Here is a 20294-nt window from a genome sequence, read left to right as displayed (position 1 = left end):
AAGAAAAGGGAAAAGGAAATTACAAATGTGTACTACTTGTCTACCCACGTGCTTAGAGCTTGCAACTCATTCACCTTGTCAATGTCCGTAAAGGAACATGTACCTGATTTGGTCATGTTGAGGTGGTGAGAAGGGCATGAAGGCTTGTTTGCTTTCTAAGGATTGGGCCTTGGGCAGGATCAGTAGGCGAAAAAGGGCTTGTTAGTGCAACCGACCCCAAATAGCTGGGAGAAGGCTATAATGATGATGAGGATATTAGATGTTTGAGTCTGATTCAAAATGTCAAGTTTATTTCTATATGTTAAGGTATCTCACAGTATCAGATCATATTACTTGAGTTTTCAAACAAGAGCAAACTGATGTAGTGCAGATTTCACAAAACATGAAGTAAACCTGGAATGAATCAACTAAATGAATGAGTGAAAGTTCTCCACTAGCCTTGAATTTGATGAAGACATGTTCTGATAGCTTCTCCTTGCTCATGGGTAGTTCCATGGCTTTTGATGCCTATTGACTTGTAACTTCATGACCCAAAAATTTCCTTGTCGGAGCAATCCTGACTCCTCAATGATGGCAGCTTTTTAAGAAGGGGAAAAGAACATAACATTCCACATTCAAATCACATCCAAATCTTGCACCCAATTGTGGATGGAGGATAACCCAAATTAAAGATCACACTGTTCATAGTCTGACCATTCGCCTTTTTCATTTGATCCATTTGATGTCCACCAATCAAATAGTTCTGATTATCTGAAAATGTGATATTTAAGTGCCCTCTGCTCTGTTCACAATGTGGCCCATTATTTGGAAGGTCTGGATTTATGTACATGTATGCCACGTACTATAGATAAGTCACAACCATTTACAAAATGGTGAAAAGCACACATCTGTCCAGCTCATAGGTAAATTCAGTATAACTGTATATATTTGCTTGCATTTTCCATTCCATATCACCGCCTGAGCATGACTATGAACTCAAACTAATACATGATTTTTCTTGATTTTCTTATCTTTCTTTTACTTCAGGTGGAAGCACTGCTGGAAAATTTCTACGTGGGAACATTTGAGCCGCTCTATCCTTCCTATATCAATCCACAGATGCACATTGGCCCAGGGCCTTGTGGACCCTCCATTCTATGATGTATTTGGAAAGGGACCACCAGCTGGGCTGTTTCAGGATAACACAGCTGAGCAGGATGCTTCATCTGTACTTGGTCTCAGAATTATTTGATACAGTGATTAATGATAATCATGGCAAACCAGTGCTGGATTTGGAATCAACCCCAGTAGTGGTTTCCAGGCTCATGGTGCTATTTGTCTATTTGTTTCAAAATATCGTTTTAAACAGTAGTTTCTCTTCTTCTCTTCTCCATTTCCTTCTACTCTTGATTTGCAACCATGTCTTTCTGAATGGTAAGATTCTTCCGATCCTTAGGGCCTGTTTGGATGCCTGTAAGTTCTTTTAAGTTGTAAGTGACTTACCTGTAAGTCACTTACAGGTGAAAGTTACTTCCAGGTAACCTGTTTGGATGTAAGTTGTAAGTCACTTACAGGTAAGTTAGTTTTTCTGTTTGGATGACCTTTAAGTTACTTACAGGTAGAAAGCTGAATATTCAAATCGAGCAAATCTTAGATTGGGGAATCATTTTAAAATCTAAAATGTTATAATCATATAAAAAAAACGTGGGATCAAATATGTTATTTTGTTAAGCCCATCAAGATGAATATTTGAGATAATTATTAAGCTAAACCAATCATCAAGTGTGCTATAAAAGTGGGCCCACGAATTCAAAATATCTATAATATGGAGTAATAACTCAATTTAAGTATTGAGAATAAACTTAAAAACATTAATAGAAAATTTACTAATTAAATTACATTACCAATGTCTTCTTTAACTATAGAAATTACATTTAAAACTTTTCACTTGGGAATCATCCTCTCCAACCATTCATTCCTTTGAATAGGACTTATTCCAAAGTGTACATCAATGGCCCGCGTTAAACTGAAGAAATGCTATCCATGGTCAGCCCTACTGCGGCCTATTCATCTAGATTGTTGAACCATGACTCCAGTTATAGAAATCAAGAATCAAATGTACCGTGCATATTTGCAGTTGAACAGTTATTAATGATCAAGTGAAGAATTGGGACATGGTCCATCCATAGTGGGTCCATTTGAACAATGGCCTTGGTTGCAAGGGCCATAAGAATAAATAGGATTTATGTACCAGATACATGATGGATTCATGGTTTTCTGATCCAGGCCACTGGTCCATATAAGGGAATTGTGGTTGTTGGCCAATGAAAACTTACAATGTAAGCATACGTCCCACCAATCAAATCTCAATGGGCTTCTACTATGAATGGAAATGCCCCGCAGTCCATGCAAACTAGAAATATATAAACCATCTAAAAATGTCAAGCAAGGTGGGCCTAATATCCCTGATGGAGAAACTGCAGCATATTTTAACATGTCATTTCTTCCTCCGTGAAAAACCTGGCAACACAAGCAAGGTGGGCCTAAAATGCCGGATGGAGAAACAGTTTGGCGGAGTGGATATATAACACATCATCAAGGTGGGCCCACGGCAGGGGTAACACCCACTACCGTGTTACTTTTGTTTATACTAAGTATACTAAGTAAATTCAGTTGGGCCCATTGTAAATGTATACGGTTTATCCAATCCGTCCATCCATTTTTTTCATATAGATTTAGACATTGAGCCATAAATTTAAGAATATCCAAAGCTCAAGTGGGCCATACTACAGGAAGTGGAAATACTGATTGGATCGTTGAAACCTTTCTAGTTCCCATAGAGATCTTTATTTGTCATCCAACATGTTCATAAGTCATGAACGCCTGGATGAAGGGAAAAAAAAATAAAAAAATCATCTTGATCCATAACTTCTGTGGCCCCCCAAAAATTTTGAACGGTACACACTCAATTCACACTATTTCTTATGTTGTGGTCCACTTGATCTTTGGATATAGCTAATTTTTAGGATCATGACTTAAAATTAAGTACTAAATTGGATGGACAGTGTGGATCAAATACATATATCATGGTGGATCCCACAGATTTTATGGATTACTCAGCACGCGAACCCTTCTGTTTTCAAAGGAGAAAAAAAGGGTCGATGAAACCTACCGTTTTAGGAGGAGAAGAGACGGAAGTCGGTAACTGTAGCGAGAGATTGCAGAGACGGAGAGAGATTGCAGAGAGGGAGGGGGAGAGATTGCGGAGATGGAGAGAAATTGCCGTTTTCAATGGCTGGAGCTTCATGGCTATAATGGTGGTTGGTGGGTTGGTGTGTTTCTCCCTCTTCCCCTCTTTTTAAAAATCTGACCGTTGAGCCTGTAAGTGACTTACAGGGAAGTGACTTCCCACCCCCATTCCCCTGCAGTTTTTTGGTAGATTTACCTGTAGGTGACTTACAGGTTGTAAGTTACTTACAGGTGATTTTTCTCCCCCAAACATCACCTGTAAGTGACTTCCCTGTAAGTCACTTCCCTAAGTCACTTCCCACTTACCCAACTTACAGGCATCCAAACAGGCCCTTAATTTGCTAGATATTTCCTCGTTGAGAAATTGTGATTCTTTTATATCTGACTTCTTTTAGTAACTGTATTAGTTTTTTTTTCTTCTACAGTTGAAATATAATTCGTGTTTATTTTTTGATGTCCTTTATTTATAAGGTAAATCAAATACACTTCTTGTGGAAGCCATCTATCAAACCATAACTTACAGGAGTTAAACTCATAATCTCTCTCTCTCTCTCTCTCTCTCTCTCTCTCTACCCATAAATCTCTCTCTCACTCGTGTTCTTATTCTGTGCATGTTACTGATGTTTGGTCCTAATCATGCAAGCTGATACATATTTTTGTTTAGGTCGTAGAGGCGTATTTTTGTTTAGGTTGTTGCTACTGTAATTACTACTTAGTCAGTGGACAAAGCTGGTAGACGTCTTCTTCTTATTGTGAGTTTTTGGAAGGATGGTTGATTCTACTTCCTGTTGGAGCCATCTGTTCAACTTTCAAAACTGACAACCAATCCTAGTTGTTGTTATAGGTCTCCTCTTCTGGAATGTCACTCTCTCCTCTTTGTTGCAGTTGCATTTTACTTAGAGGTTAGTTTGACAAACCATTCCTTCCAAAAAAAGTAGTTTATAAGTCCATTATTTTCACTTATTCCAGTACGTGCTTGCTTACTACATTAAAATGTGTCCAGTAGCTCTTGGCCCATCTTGAAGAGGACTTTATTTTTTCTTGCAATTTTCTTATGGGTTTTTCCCTGATTTGTTATTATATAGTTCAACGGCAGGAGATCGGCAGTGTCAGGTGATGTGGGCTGGTAGCTGCTTACATGATTTTGAATCTCTTAACAGAATGGTTGATCCTGCAACTGCAATCAAGGCCAATGCACCTCCAAGTCTCACTACAACAAAGTCCGGCATTGCCGGCCGATTTTTTCTGCCGCCCAACGTGCACTGCCGGCAAAGGGGGCCGAATGTATCAATAACCCTAACCGTCCCCCTCATTTGCTCTCTCTCTCTCTCTCTCTCTCTCTCTCTCCGCCCCCGTTCCCCTCTTTCCCTCTCTCCCGATCTCCATTTCCCTCTCTCTCTCTCTCTCTCTCTCTCTCTCTCCGCCCCCGTTCCCTCTCTTTCTCTCTCCCGATCTCCATTTCCCTCTCTTCTCTCTCTCACCTACTCCATCTCTCTCACCTGCTCCATCTCTCTCATTCGCCTCCCTCTCTCTCTGTCCAACGCATCTCCACCATCTCTTCTATCTCCCTCGCGTCATCATTTGACTCGGATCTCCATTGGAGCAGCCGCCCGAAGGAACCACGCACCATTCAAAAGCCCCTTTTCAGATTTTTGTGGCATTTCTTAAAATCGAAGCAATCTAAAGTTCCTCTCTACAGGTTGATCTCTTCCTCTCTCTATCTCTTTCTGTCGCTCTTTCAGATTTCAGGAATGCTAACTATTTGATGAAATGGCTCAACAAGATAAGATTTCATGTCTTTTTTTTTATTCTTTTTTTTTTAAAAAAAAGTGAAAATGAGAAATCTGGATTCCTGAATATGGTGTCTCATTATCTAAGGGCCTGTTTGCATGCCTGTAAGTTCTTTTAAGTTCTAAGTGACTTACCTGTAAGTGACTTATAGGTGAAAGTTACTTACAGGTAACCTGCTTGGATGTTAGTTGTAAGTCACAGGTAAGTTAGTTTTTCTGTTTGGATAACCTGTAAGTTACTTACGTGTAGAAAGCTGTATATTCACATCGAGCATAGCTTAGATTGGGGAATCGTTCTAAAATGTTATAATCATATAAAAAAAAACATGGGATCAGATATGTTATTTTGTTTAGCCCATCAAGATGAATATTTGAGATAATTATTAAGCTAAACCAATCATCAAGTGGGCTATAAAAGTGGGCTCACGGAGTAACTCAATTTAAGCATTGAGAATAAACTTAAAAACATTAATAAAAAATCTTTCATTAAATTCTTATTCCAATTGTGCAATTGTTATCCAAGGGCCACGTATCATCTCCCACTCTCATCAAAGTTTTCTCTTTCTAATGAGGAGTTTGATTGATCTAAGAGATTCACCAACACTGCGAGTACATCATAGGATCACCAACCACAGGCCACGGTGAGACCAACCAGATAAACGATTTACAGGATCACCAACCACAGGCCACAGTCCCTGACGGTTTCATGGGATGCTGTATCACATGATCCGTTCGGATTAGAGGCCCATGACACGTGTGAAAAAATATGCAGGTGCGTATAAGTGACTGTTTGGATGCTAGCGTGCCTTATAGAGTAACGTCGAACTACTCCCGTTTTCAAAGGAGAAAAAAAGGGTAGATGAAACCCTACCGTTTTAGGAGGAGAAGAGACGGAAGGCAGTAACTGCTGTGAGAGATTGCAGAGACGGAGAGAGATTTGGTGGGTTGGTGCGTTTCTCCCTCTTCCCCTCTTTTTAAAAATCTGACCGTTAAGCCTGTAAGTGACTTACAGGGAAGTGACTTCCCACCCCCATCCCCTTGCAGTTTTTTGATAGAGTGATTTTGCTCCCCCAAACACCACCTGTAAGTGACTTCCCTGTAAGTCACTTCCCACTTACCCAACTTACAGGCATCCAAATAGGCCCTAAGGTAGAACGAATCGAACTCTGTTGATTTCTCCAGATCTGGTAATTTCATCACTTGATTTTTCTTTCTGCCTTGTTATATGGTAATGGAGAAGCGCAACAAATTGAATGAAGTAAGACCCAGCTACTCCGACATATGAAGTCATCGTTCATTATGATAGCTTGGCACCGACTCATGAAGGTGATCTCCTGGTTTCATGTTTCCTGTATTTAATTGAAATGTACACTAGTGGAAACAAAATCTGGTGAGTAGAAATGCAATTTTTAATTATCAATAGAAAAAGGAAAATCTTTTAGTTCTTTATTGCATTATTCTTCTGATATTGATAATTTGGTAGAAGTATTTTTTGAAATGCTGCGACAGACAATCAATGAAAATGCAGATCTTTCCGAGACCAAGAAACTTCTTGACAAGCTTCTTGTGCTGAAGCTGAATGGAGGTTTGGGGCCTACGATGGGTTGCACTGGTCCTAAGTAAGCTTTCATCTGATTTTGATGATCAACATTTTCTTTTATAGCAATTTTGGCAAGTTGATTCTGTTATATTGTTATTCTGTGAGAGATTGCAAACCTACCTATATATGTATATGAGGAACTATTTTTGTTTATATATATATATATATATATATATATATATATATATATATATATATTCTTCATATGAGGACTTCATACAAATTTGCAATTGGCAGTGGGCCCAATTTTGGATGCCATGGACAGTTGGGTTACTTAAAAGGGAGCTGAAAACTGGAATAGAAAAGATGAAAGGAAATTAAGCCCAACCAAATGTTGACGAGGAATTATATGGTCCTTGATTCGAGAATATGCATGAAAAGGATACATGCGACCAACCTCAATCAGTTAGGATATGGCTTAGATGACTATGATTCAAGGATATGCATTGTTCTCAGCCTTGATCTGTACAGGTGGAATAGGCAATGCCCCAAAAGTCTCGTTGCACGAGAATCGTACAACCCCTAGACCTGTGATCAGTCGAAAGATGGCTGGGAAAAAAAATAGCTAAAGACAACATTCAATAGCAAAAAGGCCAAAGATTTGGCTAGGATTTTCCAATATGAGAGACTTTTGAGGCATTCCCATCCATGGTGGACCCATCAGATTAACCGTATGTCTAATGTCTCACTGCAACCCCACCTATGCAGAGTAGAATTCAGGGCCCAAGAATGCTATATCAAATCCTTGGGTCAAGGATACTATAATTCCGCGGCATTGAATAGTAACTAAGTAATAAAAGAAGACTAAAAACTGATGCTACCCTAAGACTGGCATCACACCAGAAACACCAGAGACTTAGCAGTGGTTTTGTGCACTGTGCATTAAATATATAACCACCACCCGCCACAACCACTAGCAGCAGCAAAAAAGAACAGAACAGAACAGAAATACAACAAGTAATATGGTTCTACTTCCTGCATAGTGTAGAAGTGCTCTATTTTTTTAGCTCACACAAAAATTGAACACATGGCATGGCTGTCCGCTATCATTTCTGCAGTCATCCCGTAATAGGAGCTGGAAAAATGTATAAACAACCTAGATACGCAACAGGGATATTCCTACAGCGGGTGCCACGTGCAATCTGCTTCTGTGTACACAACCTGAAGGCCTTGGCATTGTATTACAGCTCTGGCAGATGTCATCAGTGTGTAACGGCATTGATTATTGGCCTGGTGCAAGTTTCCTTCCGAGCCTACTAATCGGAAATGAACTCTTGTGAAGAACTCTGGCAGAATGTGATGGATGATACTCAGACGCTTATTAAATTACTTTGAAACGTGGTAGCCTTTGGAAAAAGGTTACAGCCAACAGGTACAGTAAATTAGTAAGGGTTTGAACTTTGGATAATGTGATGAGGGAAAGGGGCTATCTTATTTGGAATGGCATATCTAAATTCAGAGATAGGTTGAGAGGAATTGGTGGAATTTTTTTTATTTTTTATTTGCATCCAAATCCTTTATTTTGTCTTTCCAATGCTTTCCAGAGTTTCAGATAAAAGAAACACCACACTTTGCTCAATGACACATGTTGTCAGAAAGACCTTTATTTGTTCCATTGAGAAAGTTTCTATTATTGTTGTTTCTCCTGTATGTTCTTTGTACAGTAGAAGGTTTGTTCATACCAAGCTTGTTCTATAACAGTATTTTTCCGGTCCTTTACAAGTCATTTCTGTTTCTCATGTATGTTCTTTGTACAGTAGAAGGTTTGCTTAGCGCATGCATTAATGATGTCAGGTGACTTGTCTGTTATCATTTATATTTCTACAGAACTAAAACTAAATCATGTCAGGAGAGGTTAGTTCCAATGCCATCACCCACCGCTTTTTCTTTTTCTTTTTTTTTAACCACACCATCACACCCACACACACCACAGTGGATACTTGAGCCCATGACCTTAGTGTTGAAACTCTAGTGAGTCTACCACTAAGCCATGAGTAGAGACCCTTATTTCCCTTGTTTACTCCTCATCCCTTGCATAAGGCTTCTAACACGATTTTCCAATCAATGGTGTATAACTCTTCAAAGAGTGGGACTTTTCTTTCTAGCTTTCAGATGCTAAGGTAACCCATGTATGTCCTAATTTTTCTTGTTGGTTTGTTCTATTAAAAAGCAGTATGTTTTTGGTAAATAGAACATATAATACCTAAGTCTGCAACTGCTTTTATAAGCTCCTCAACTTTTACTTCCTCTGTTTTTGCATAGTTCTCTAAATGACATGCCATGGTTAGTTGAACCTAGAAGAATCTTGGTCAGTTAGTTAGATTAAGCATGACACTGATAGAACTAGATGAAACTGATGTTTACAGGAGGTTCAACATTGGCTGATCTTCAACAGGCTCTTAAAGTTTCTTGCCACTTCTGTTGGGATTAGTAAAAGATGGAGTCCCAGTATGTAGGCGGTCAAAAGGCACTGTGCAAAGCTTGAACGTGTAGGATCTAGGCAGTTGGCTGGTTTGCTTATATATCTGCAGGGCTAATGATGATGCTTTTTGTCAAACTTTAAAAACTTTAAAATTCACATAAAACTGATTGTTCATTGCATATGCATATTATCAGTTGATGGTTGATATACAATTGTTGTTTGGAATACATATTATTTCAATGAATTGGGGGTGAAGCAAAGGCCTTTTTTGTTGTAGTGACAGATCACACCGTCCACTAGAGTTGCTCTTCACAACGATATATAGTGAATTGTGGCTTCTTACTGTTTTTATAGGGAACATGCCCCTTCAATCATCTTCATGGATGAGATCGACAGTATTGGATCTGCTGCTATGGAATCAGGGACTGGCAATGGTGATAGTGAAGTTCAGCATACTATGCTTGAGCTTCTCAATCAACTTGATGGATTTAAAGCATCCAACAAGATCAAAATATTTATATTTATTTTTTTCTTGTGAATTGCTTGAAACCATCAAGTTCTATTTTATCTCTATGTCGTACTCATACAGAAATTTATCTTCTATCCAGGTTTTGATGGCTACCAACTGTATAAATATTCTGGATCAAGCCCTCCTCAGGCCTGACCAGATTGATAGGAAGATTGAATTCCCAAATCCCAACGAAGAGGTATAAGCTACATTTTGGTTCTTCCCCGGAACATGAAACTTAATGGTTGAATCTTCTGTCCTTGTTTGGATCTCTCCTAATAATTCCACCAATTCCAGCTTTAATTTCACTAGCTACTGTGTGGAATTCTGCTCAATACATATGACGTCCTGATCTCATTTGTTTGATTGTTTTTCAGTCCCGCTTCAAATATCTTGAAAATACACTCGAGGAAGATGAACTTGATGCGTGGGAATGATCTGAAGAAGATCGCAGAGAAGATGAATGGTGCATTCTATGTCAAACTTTTCATTTATATAGGAACTTTATCGATTACCCTCAGTATGGCCATTCTATGTCAAACCTTATCATTCAGAACATCCTGGTTGACAGGTAAGTAATTCGATCTGCTTATTTCTAATATACCATGAACTTTAGTACCATGGACTGCTGTTTGGTCCCTTTGGTTCTATTTTTGAATGTGTCTATCCGCAAGTCTTGATTTGTCTTCATATTCTGTAGTGAATATTATATAATGGAAATTGGACCTCACTGATTTACGTAAAAGATTTATGACAGTAACAACATTGTAACAACAGTATCTCCATCTCTCTCCCTGCCCCGACTCTCTCTCTATCTCTCTGCCCTGATTTCGCTCAAAAATATGATAACATGGGGGCTGAAATGGCTGACCTCGTTCAGGTGATACCTCTTACCACTAACTCCATCTCCAATGCATTTTGAACTTGCTGCTCTTTCTAGACTGTTAACATGCCACACAGATTTTTGTACCTGGGTCCATCTCACAGCTAACTTCCTTTTTGAATGTTAGGGCGTTTGATTGGATTACTGCGTGGGATAGAGAAATTTGATTCTTCAAAAGGGTACAAAATATCAACTTATGTATATTGGTGGATTCGTCAGGTGAGGCTATGGTTTCCTTTTCATAGCAAACCAAATAAATATTTGTAGATGCCAATTTTTTTATTTTTTTATTTATTTTTATTTTTAAAAAAAATTATGTGATACCAAAAAGATTCACATACACACTAGACAATGCTGTGATATGGCTATTTTAAAATTGTCAGATAGAAATGCTGAATTTCTCTTACAATAAGTTATGACGATGCCAATATTAGGGTAAGTGAATTGAGAATGTCAACCATACTCTAATTTAATTAAATGTGTCACCTGATTTATATGCTAGGAATGTAGTTGCAATGTTTTGAGTTAGCAATTTCAGCTGATCTTTCTAGAAGATTCTTATAATATATGCTTGATGATTTGCATTTCAAACACAGTTTTGTTTATCATAAATCTAAACCACTAACGTTCAGATTTCCCTCTCCTTTTATTGTCAAATGATCCAGCAACTGAAGTATAGAAGCCTCGGAAGAACCAGCTCCTACTACCAACATCACCCGGCCAACTATGCAGAAGATAGACTCTGTTGCAAGTTCTATTATCAATATTATTTCCACCTTTTAAGTTCTGAACATGAAGAACATCTTTGTTGTTATTTGCTGCAAATTTATTTATTTATTTATTATATATTTATGGATCTTATTTTGACTGGATTAAGTGGGCCTGGGTTGTATTATTAGAGTGGTTCTTTCACATGCAACATTATAAATAAAGTGGTGTAGAGAGATCTTTCTACACTTTTTCTTTTGCTTTAACACACTAGGTTTTAGCAGTTCATATGATGAAAACTAAGGATTGCTTACAATTATTCTATACCAAAAAAGATTTTGAATTAAGTTCTTGTGTGCTTTATACATTTATATTTGTACACATTACTGATTTACCTGCAATCGTGTTTTTTTTTTTTCCAATGGTGGAAGTGGGCAGGAAAAACTGAAACAGCAAAAATTGCAATGGCTACGGACTGTCGGTAACCATAGCTTCTATGGCTACGGATTTTATTTGTAGCTTTTCCTCATTTTGGCCATCACAGTAAAAAACTGACAATTTAGGGCATCCTGCAAAACCGCCGGTAAAACCTTTACCGACCGAGCCTTAGCAGCAGTTTTTTGGACCTTTGCCGTTGGTTTTGACCACTGGAAAAGGCCAACATTGTTGTAGTGTACTTTGATTTGGATCTCCGGCAGATGTGTTGTTGTTGATGTCTTAAATCTATTAGTAATAGGGTCTATCGATGCCATTGACAGACTACTTGATACCATCGACAGATGCTCAATCCTATTGAGAAAATTCAGAAAATTCTTATTGGTTGTTGGAATGTTTTTGTGTTGATACCTTTGACACATCCTCAATGGAGTGTCAATGCTATCGAAGGTCCCATTGAATACGTACACAGAATTGCATAAGTGCTTAAGTTGTTTACTATTTTAGTTTTAACACTATATATCAAGTATAATCGGGATTTGAGATGGGTGGGTGATGTATTAAGGCTTTCTAAATCATTCCTAAGGGTTTAAGAACATACTTAATGGTTGTGAAAAGAGATTCTAAGACCGTTTGAATTGGTAAGACTTCATCTCTTGTAACTTTTGCTTATCACAGTGCATTACTCGTCTGTGTCATGGTTTTTTCTCACAAGGATTTTTCAACGTAAAATTCATCTTGTTTTTGTTTGAGCTTGGTTATGCGATTGTATATACTCTGCTTGATTAGTCTTTGTGTGCTTCTGCAATTTCCTTAAAGGATAATGTCGAAAAATACAAATCCAGACTTGTTGCTAAGGCTTTTAACAAAAGTGAAGATATTAACTTTAAGGAGACTTTCTCACATGTGATGGTTCACCGCTATTTAGAAAATGGCGGTGATTGATTCTCCTCATATGTGACCTTCTGCCATCCACGCCATGCAAAAAAGGTGTGTGTTGATGACATAACATGTCTTGAAAACTAATGACCAACCAATATTAACCATTCAATCTATGTTTATCAAATGGATGGTTAAAAGGAAAGTAGTTAACATCCAAATTCCACCGCCCAAATTAGATTATTCAATTCATACTCTCAGTGTAAGTTATAGGTTTATGCTCCATCCATAATTGGATCAATAATTTTGATAGCCTTGGTTGTCATGTACCAATTTTTAGCCCACACAACGGTATAAATCAGCTAATGCACATACCATCATATATGCCAGCGTAGTAGACACAATATTTACTGATAGGAAGTGCGGAAGTGTGAGCCCTCAAGATTTGACGGTCTACACGATATAGAACCTCCACAAAGTTGAAGATGAACGCTCCAGATCCAGCGGCCCACTTATTTACTACTGGAGTAGATGAGTCTATTCACCCCTCTGATTCAACGGTATAGATGGTCCCGGATTACGATCCATGGCTTAAATCGTACTAAAGACAAGCTAAATGGACAAAATTCGATATACCACTTTTCTTATTCTTTTTCTCTCGTTATTCCTTAATGATTTTTTCACAAGGGAGCTTCATCCTATTTATAGGAAGGGACGGGAGTTTGGATGAGACCAGAAGTTATCTGGTCTTACCCCTATCACCTCATCTTATTTAAACTTGAATTTGGAAGAGGCCTAAACTCATGGGACCCACCCACTAGTAATTGCTCACCAATGGGCCCCCCCTGGCCTATGTCCAACATCTCCCACTCAATCACATTGTGGGATAGGCATAAAGAATTTGTCCATCTAACTCACCCAATAACAATCAAACCAAACATCGCGATCAAAAGAATCAGAGGTGTGGGACCAGCTGGATCACCGTAATCTGCTTACAGGTGTTAAAATACTAAGTGACCACCTTACTAGTACTCAATAACCCAAGCTTTGCAATGCCTATCCTAGTCCGCATGATCACACCGGATGGAGTTAACTCCCGATCTGAAGTACTCGACCAAGATACGCACTTATCCAACTTATTGAGTTATTCTGAAAACTCAATTTTTCATAAACTTCGACTAAAATTAATTTTTAAGCAATACTTGTATATATGTTTTTTAAGAAAAAATATTGTTTGCAAAAGTCTAATAAAAACAACTTGATACTTCCGACGGATAAGTCTTCAAGTGCGTATTTATAGTTCTAGAAACTTGGTGTAGCTGTTACGGAATTTTCTCCAAGTAGATGTGTAATTTGGAATTAATCAAGCCGCTTTCCTGACGTAACTGAGTCTAGTCAATCAAGGACCTTTCGTCATAGTACACTAAAGTAGCGACACTTAATCTCATCCTCCTATACATAAGAGGAGGGTAGCTAAGGACACAAAGAGTCACGTACGGGAGTGGCTACTCGCACGTTGCAATGATTAGATCGAATCAAAGCAATCTATAGGTAAAAAGGTCCCAACACGTGGTTGCAATCCACATCGAAAAGTAGATAATACTAGGTGTATGTCGGGTCTACAATACGTAGGTCATTCTACATGAGGTACGACTCATCTCATAACCTCACAACCTGGCTATCAATTCAGGTCATAACATTGATTGCATGAAAAAGAATGGTGCGATTATGTTATTCGACTTTATCAGTCTCATCTTCAATATTTTAAGATTGTAGGCGGATTCGACTCACTCATATCCTTATCCTTTATTATTAACAGTAAAGAGAAGTACATACTTTAGTGTATGAACATGACCCCAAATGTACCTCTCTTATACATTCAAGGTTGGTCAACCTATGCGAGTGGGTGATCGGCTTGCCGACAAAAATAGAAATCTTACATGATCTCAAGGTAAGTGTTGATGATCTACTTACCTAGTTTATATTAGCATTCAAAACTGAATAAATGGAATGTGTTCTTCATTAATGAAAGATCAAATGTACTAAAAATAAGTACATCACTCAAGCTTTCCTCAATCCCATATCCCTGACGTGAACCTGAAATAGATATCTGGCTATAGGTTTCGCCATGGGATCATTCATCGTCTCCTTAGTAGGAATGTAGCTAAGGGCGACCTTCTTATCTCTCACTTGATCACGGACGTAATGATACTTGATCTCAATGTGCTTAGACTTCTGGTGGTGTTTAGGGTCCTTTGCTAAGTCAATGGTAGAAGTATTGTTTATCTTCAGAAATATAGGCTGACGAATGCTTCGTACAATGTAAGACCCGTAACCTAGCCTGTACCATTCCATAAACTTCTACGGTTCCCTCTAGTCGAGTTTCGGCGACCCGGGACGAGTAGATAGCATTGGCGCATGCTCTTGAGTCACATCCTGTAAACCCGAGCCGACTCAAAATGAGACCTATGTCATTTTAACCGTGCCGTCGCCGCGGTTCCGACGATGCGTCTTGTGCGTCAATACGATGCTCAGATTATAAGATCCGGCCCGTGCATTATCTAGGCCGTTGATCGCTTGATTGTGGGACCCACCTATCCCTATTGTTGTACTTCCCTAGAAACATTAATTACTATGATGTCACCCTAGCGGTGACATCACCCTACCATACCACCTTACCTTCCCTTTTCTTCATAAGTCAAACTCATTAATTCCCATTACCTCACCATCCCTCTCTCCCATCACTCCCTTACATCATTTCTCTCTTTCACTTCTCTCCATTCCAAGCAATCCCTCCATGGAGCAACCCACATCCATGGCTCCCATGAGAGAGCTACTGTGGCCCACCTCCCTATCTCCCATCTCCACCATCCAATGATCATCTCCACCATTGAAATTATTTCTTCGGGGCTCTATCATGCATTGGCGGAAGAAGGAAGAAGAGATCTCGAGGTGGGTGCTCCTTTCTTTTCCTCTCATTTTTTTTGTGATGTATGGCCCACTTGGATGAATCCCATCTTGAGGTATGTTTTATCCCAACCGTACAAGTCATGTGGACCCTACTTTATAGTGATGGAAACACACAAATATCAAGTTGATTTAAATATGGTGGGCCACGTTCATGTGGGACCCACCTTGGTGACACGTGGACCACCTACACGTAGGACCCACCATGATGATTGTGTTATACCTATGCTGTCCAACGTCCAAGGGACGCTGGACAGGGAGTGGCTAAAGTGGTGTACGTGCACTGAAATGGTGGTGTACTAATAAGCAAAGGAGAGGAAGAAGAATAGTATTTGGGGGTGGGCTGCTCATGCAGGCCCCACCTTGATGTATGTATAAAATCCACGCCGCCCATTTCACTTCTCATCTCATTTTAGGCGTTGAGCCAAAAGATGAGGCTAATCTGACAATCAAGCGGGCCATACTGTAGGAAATGGTAATTTTTACCGTTGAAAACTCACCCAACGATTCTACATGCTGAAAAATACTCAATATTGGTCTTGTTTGGTCAATATTGAGCCGTGAGATGCAATGGTCAGGATAGATTTTCCTGATGAGGGCCCCACCTAAGAAATTCCCTAGAAAAATTGGATTTAGAGAAAAAAAAAAAAAAACACACAGAATCATAAGGCAGCAACGCTGCTGCTGTCAGAAGATTGCATGGGCGGGCGGACGGCCTGGCTGGACCTAACGGCTCCAGCCGTGGGCCCCACGTGATGTTTTTTGAACATCGAAACCGTGCATTTGATGGGTCCCCATGGACCAGCCGTCCATCCCAAAAATTAGCTGTATACGGAACTCAGGTGGGCCATACCATCTAAAATCATGTGATAACATGCCTAAAAATACAAAATCATCTGGTGGGGCCTCCTTGAGTTTTGGATGTGATTGAAACTTGGTTTGGACCCCTAATTATATGGGACACCTATAATGGACGGAGTGGATCTGATTAATGTGGGCCCCACCTAATATAAAAAAAGAAAAAAATTAATAATAGCAATAAATATGCTTTGACGTCCAGAAGGGTCTGGACGTCCATCGTGAAATAGGGAGGGCCCCCTTGGCCTCAATTGTGGATCTACCATGATGTATGTTCTACATCCATGCCGTTCATTTAATAGGTCCCCTTTTATGATGCGTTGGTTCCAAAAATTAGTCATAAAAAGTTCTCGGATGGCCCACACCATCACCTTTCATGCAGTGGTGTACCAAGTCACATGGAATCAACTGCTGGGGTCCACATGCAGCTTGGATCCACCTGAAACTCGGTTTGGGCCCTTAAATTGGTGGGACACACACAATGAGTGGGTTGGATTTGTGAACTACATCACGGCGGACCCCCAGGACCATATAACCATACCAAAAAAAAATAAATTTAGTGGACAAATAAATATTACAGTGGGCCAAAGGCCCCCGTGACCTTATAAACTGGTTGTATGGTAAGTAAACATTGCAGTGGGCCCCTGGCCCATGCGACTTTATCAACAGATTGGATGCAAGTAAACATTTCAGTGGGTCCCATGATCATGTGACCCTATCACAAGGTTGAAAAAAATAATAATAATAAAAATAAATAAATAAATAAATACTGTAGTGGGCCCCAGGTCTGTATGACCTTATCAACAGGTTTGAATGGAAATAAACATTTTGGTGGGCCCCAGGTCTATAAGACCTTATCAACAGGTTGGATGCAAATAGATGTTATAGTGGCCCAAGTTGGATGATAAATAAATATTACAGTGGGCCCTAGGCCCATGTGACCCTATGACTAGTTTGGATGGAAGATAAACATCATGTTGGCCTCATTTTGGATGGACAGTATGTTGGGCCCTAGGTTGGGTGGAAAATAAACATTTCGGTGGGTCTTACTTAAGACTTATTTATGTATGTGTTGTGTCCACAACTGTGGACCTCCATCATGGAACATGTGACTTATCTATTCCTTTCATCCCTATGGGACCCACTATGATGCATGTGTTTCATCCAACCGTCCAACCATTTTTGGAAAATGATCCTTTTTTTTAGGTTTGAGACGAAAATAAGTCAGATTTACTTATCAAGTGGACCATAGTGCATGGTGAGGATTAAACGGCTATCTTTGAAATCTTGAGACCCTATGATTAGATTAGATGGGAAATAAATGTTATGGCGGACCTTGAAAATTTTAGTAGTGGAAATCATTATCACCACTTATATTGAGTGTGGCCCATTTAACATACATGGGGCCCATTGATGTGGCCAATTTGATGTATGTATGACCATGTTATGAGGCCTACTTTGATGTATGTTGTGGCCCATTTGTCAGGCCCACTTTGATGTATCTTTATCCACGCCATCCAGGGCAGGCACCCCATTATGATATATATATCAGGGCCCATGGGTCGAGGCCCATTAGTGCTGCCTATTTGATACAACCCACTTGATGTGTACGAGGCCCATTAGGGCGGCCCATTGATGCAAGGTCTATTGTGACATGTATTAGGCCCATGACGCGTGACCCATTTGATGTGTATAAGACCCATGGGTAGGGCCCACATATTATGTATTTGAAGCCCATGAGCAGAGCCCACCTGAGGTTTATATATGGGCCCCATTAATGTGGCCCACTTGTATTTGAGGCCCACGGGTTGCGGCCCATGGGTCGTGGCCCATTGTGATATATACTCGGCCCATACGTCGTGGCCCATTGAGATGTGTTTCCGACCCATTTAGTGAGGCCATTATGAAATATTCCTACTCTTGTGATGAGGCCCATTGAGATGTATTTCTGGCTCATTGATGCGGCCCACTTGTTGAATTGAGGCCCATTGGTGTGGCGTGCGGCCCAATGTATCGACCCACCGTGATGTGTAGGTCCACGTGCTGTATGTGTAAGGCCCACCTGTGATGACTATTTGAGGCTCACTTGTTGGATATTTGGGCCCATCTTATGTTTGACTCTATGTGGACCACTCCTTGGGAGCAATGTTGGTTAAATGTCCACATTGCTGGGCAGTGATGGTTGGATGTCCACATTGTGACCCTTCCTTAGGCCTTATCAGGCCCATTCTCATCATTCTCTTAGTGGGTTAACCCAAATAAGTGGGCCCCATTTACCATGGACGGATGGCTCCATGCTACCAGATTTGATATAACCATGGTCGAGGGTTGATCTTTATATTATGATTGATCAGATGTTCATCTATGGACCCAGTCTTGTCTATGTGACCGGTCGTCGGTGTTGATTATCGAAGCTGATTGTCGGTGCTAATTATCGATGTAGATTATCGGTGTCAATTTGTCGAGGTCGATTGTATTGGCCGGTTCTGATTGTCGAGGCCGATTCTGAGTATCGAATTTGATTGCCATGGCCGATTGTCGAGACCTGCATGATGTATATGTGACTCGTAGTTGAGGGCCATTGTAATATGTATTAAGCCTATGATGCATGGTCCATTTAATGAATTCAAGACCCATGTGTAGGGCCCACATGTCCTGTGTTTGAGGCCTATGGGCAAGGCCCATTGTGATGTATTCATGGCCCATGGGCAAGGCCCATTGTGATATGTATTAGACCCATGAGCAGGGTCCACCTGTTGTGTATATGTGGCCTTTGAGTAAGACCTATTGTGTTGTATATTAGGCCCTTGTGTGAGGCCGTGGGCCCATTATATGTTTGACTCTATGTAGGCCATTCCTTGGGGGCAATGTTGGTTAAGTGTCCACATGGTCGAGGTCGATTATCGATGCTGGTTGTGGATACCAGTTATGAGTATGTGACAGCATAGCATCATGATACATGCCCATACGCATCATCTGCATGTTTGTTATGAGAGGTGGTTGATCATTGCATATGTCATTGAGCATGTTGTTATGAGACTCCCTGATAGGTGGAGGTTATCTCACATGAGCACACGGTATGTGCAGGACTGATGCATGACTGGATTGTATGACTCATGCATCTCGCATTATGATTACTATACGCCCTAGCGATATCAGGGTCGTAGCCTCCACAGGCATATCGTGGATGGCCAAATAGGACACCGAAAATGTTTGGTTCTAGCATACGGGCGCCATAGATGTCCCTGGGTGAAAATCCCTAAACCTCCGTGGCTAGGAGACGCCCCAACGTCGAGACCGAGTGGATACATGAGCGCCCGAGTGCCAAATACCAGGAGGCCGCGTCTCCCACTGTGTCGTGGTCGGTTGGGAGGGGGTGTGGCCTTACTCGCCCGAGGGTAGGGGGCAATACTAGGCTAAGTTTGACCAGCTCGTGAATGGGTCCGCTATCGACGTGCCGGATAGGTATTGGCAGACTATTGGCAAGGCGGATAGTGAGGTTTCTTATGCTCACTTGGACTGTGCGGCTGGGAGAGCGGCGGTGCCATTTGGAGTGTACTAAACCCCGGTGATGATCCCAGAGATGAACCGGATATGTGGATTTAGTGAGCAGGAGTTGCATACTCATTCATGCATTCATTCATTCACTATCTACTCGGGTTGGTGGTAAGCAACTAGTTGATACGTGTGCCTTCGCAATGGCCAGGATTTCGGTTGGGGCGCGCGACTAACCTGAGATTAGGAGTCTACCACATTGAGTCTGACTATCCAAATTTGGGTATGGGACTGGTTTGGATAGAAGTCTCTTGTGATGGACCCCATAGCCTGCGATACTACGTACTACCATCCCGACTTCACACTCCAGTATGGTCATTCCATCCGCACCGCATATTGCATCACATCCGCGGCATACGACATCTTGGGTTACTGTGTTTCTACATTTATATGGTTTAGATATGGCTGACGTGTTTGTGAACACATAAGGAATTATATACCCAATTGCATTTATATGGTTA

General features: G+C 40.4%; 2 long non-coding RNA genes across 6 annotated transcripts; both read left to right on the top strand.

Annotated features, from left to right (window-relative positions):
- The first annotated feature begins 4720 nt into the window (after positions 1 to 4720).
- LOC131249251 (uncharacterized) lies at positions 4721 to 9771 on the top strand. Of its 4 annotated transcripts, XR_009172765.1 has the most exons (5): positions 4721 to 4927; positions 5059 to 5111; positions 6256 to 6637; positions 8985 to 9474; positions 9649 to 9771. It is a non-coding gene; the product is annotated as an uncharacterized LOC131249251 (long non-coding RNA). The 4 variants fall into 4 exon arrangements; XR_009172764.1 differs by lacking the exon at positions 5059 to 5111 and having other exon boundaries at positions 6259 to 6637; XR_009172763.1 differs by lacking the exons at positions 4721 to 4927; positions 5059 to 5111 and having other exon boundaries at positions 6164 to 6637; positions 9395 to 9474.
- Positions 9772 to 9916: 145 nt separating this feature from the next.
- LOC131249250 (uncharacterized) lies at positions 9917 to 11478 on the top strand. 2 transcript variants are annotated; one of them, XR_009172760.1, is made up of 5 exons: positions 9917 to 10119; positions 10249 to 10428; positions 10559 to 10650; positions 10815 to 10866; positions 11097 to 11478. It is a non-coding gene; the product is annotated as an uncharacterized LOC131249250 (long non-coding RNA). The 2 variants fall into 2 exon arrangements; XR_009172761.1 differs by lacking the exon at positions 10815 to 10866.
- Positions 11479 to 20294: the final 8816 nt, after the last annotated feature.

Source organism: Magnolia sinica, chromosome 6, assembly GCF_029962835.1.
Source record: "Magnolia sinica isolate HGM2019 chromosome 6, MsV1, whole genome shotgun sequence".
NCBI lineage: Eukaryota > Viridiplantae > Streptophyta > Magnoliopsida > Magnoliales > Magnoliaceae > Magnolia > Magnolia sinica.
This window is presented reverse-complemented; position numbering and strand designations above follow the sequence as displayed.